The following is a 2306-nucleotide window of genomic DNA, read 5'->3' on the forward strand; positions in this document are numbered from 1 at the left end:
TCATTCGAGTTTATTGTAACGACTAAAGTTGTAATAGATTCGATAGCAATGAAAACAGCAACTTTCACAACAAACAGATATAGCTTATGCTGTAGAGAGACTGAGTCAGTATACTAGCAACCCTAGCAAAGATCATTGGACTTCCTTAGAAAGAGTATTCAAATATCTGAAAGGCACAATTGACTATTGTTTGACTTACACTGGTTGCCCTGATGCTATAGAAGGGTATAGTGATGCCAACTGGGTCACGGATTCCAACAGTGTAAAGTCTACATCTGGATATGTATTTCTTTTTGGTGGTGCTGCTGTATCCTGGAAATCATGTAAGCAAACAATAATTGCCAGGAGCACCATGGAATCTGAGCTTATTGCTCTTGATTCTACTTGCACAGAAGCTGAATGGTTAAAAGATCTTCTCTCTGAACTTCCTTTGGTCCATAAACCCTCTCCTCCTATTTCCATTCACTCTGATTCTAGATCTACCATAGAGCTTCTAAAGCAAGTACATGTAAATAAAAAACATAACAGACATATTCAAATAAGATATAAGTCTGTACAACGCCTATTAGGCAAAGTTGTGATCTTGGACTTTGTAAAGTCTGAGAAAAATCTTGCTGACCCTTTGACTAAGGGATTATCCAGGAGTGTGGTTCTGGATTCATCGAGGGAGATGGGGTTAAGCCCATAAATGAGGTCACTGACAGCGGCAACCCAACCCTTATTTGGAGACGTAGTCCCAATGTCGGTTCAATGTGGTAGAAACAAGCTGGACAAGTGACTCTCGTGTGGAGCATCGACCTAGATATATTTATATATCATTATGTAGCATTTTCTATTACCCCTTCTCTATGATGACGATGCTCTTATGATACACCTGGCTAGGCTGAGTTTTACTCTTAATAAGTCCAACGCGTGTATTGTGGGGGGGTATTAAATAAACAGTTGTAGTACCCTTTGAGGACTTACCCACGTGAGAGGAACCGTGATGGCCGCGGTTGGGGCGGGCAGGGCTGACCCCTAGAAACTCTCATGAGTCGGTTTTTTGTGAGCATGGCCTTTAACGCTCAACCCGCTTAGCTCAATAGATGAAAACGTATTGTGTGTGTTTTTATCAATACCTGATTCAATGGGCCTAATTCAAGGCCTAGTCCATTATGTCCCTCAGGTGGCGATGAACTCACTAAGGAAATGTTCAAAACCGAAAGCTACCTCTTCCGAATTCACGATACGAAAGGTTGCCCAACCTATGTTTATTTTGTGATTTATTTATTGATTTATTATTTTGAATTTTCAGTCAATATTGCCTTTTGGGGGGGACTGTTGGAAGCTTTGTTCATAAAAAGGCAATTTTGCCTTCGTGAATAGTCCCACATTGGAAAATGAGATGAATAGTAAAGGGTATATAATGGTTCTCTTGTAAGGACCATAAATTTTGATACTAGTTAAAATAATTTTTTAGTATTTTAAAATATTTAATTTTGATTTTTAAAAGAGTATTTGTATTTTCTTGATTTTCTACAATTTTCTATGATTAAAAAAATCTGATTATATATTTATTTAAATAATTTTTATATTTATAAATTTATTTTGTGCAGTAAAAATTTCTAGAATTAATTTGTTGAGTTATCGGTACTATTACGTAATATTTTAAATAATATATTGTATTATTAATAATTATTACAAATTATTTCATATAATACATGGTATTATTAATTACGTGTTTTTGGTATAATTTATTGTATTATTTATATTGTTGCATATTATCTGTCGTATTAGTATAACTTATACGTTTTACTGTATAGATAATTATCCCATAATTATTTGATTTTAAAAATAAGTAAATATATTTTTATTATTAATTATTCTTGTTAAATTGTATAATATGTGTATATTTCTACTATTTCGTATCAACTGTTGTATTAGCATAACGTGTGCGTTTTTATTTGTAGATAATTATCCCGTAATTAATTTGATTTTTAAATACCAGTAATTATTTCTTTTTAATTATTTTTGTTTTAACCCTAACCCTAACCCTATTATATATATATGTGTGTGTAAATGAATACCCGTAACCAAACCAAAAACCCCAGCCGCCTTTCTTTATTTCTCTCTCTCTCTCCTTCTCTCTCATTCACGAAAAACCCTAACCCTAATTACCTATATATATATATAAATATACCTACTCCTGTTCATCATCCCCGCCGCCTATCACCTCTCTCTCTCTCTCTTTTCATATTTTCACGCCGCCGAGAGCTCTCCCCGTTATCCTCCCCTCCTCCGACAAACACCAACGCTCCGCCGCCCTC

Source organism: Asparagus officinalis, chromosome 3 (genome assembly GCF_001876935.1).
Source record: "Asparagus officinalis chromosome 3, Aspof.V1, whole genome shotgun sequence".
Classification (NCBI taxonomy): domain Eukaryota; kingdom Viridiplantae; phylum Streptophyta; class Magnoliopsida; order Asparagales; family Asparagaceae; genus Asparagus; species Asparagus officinalis.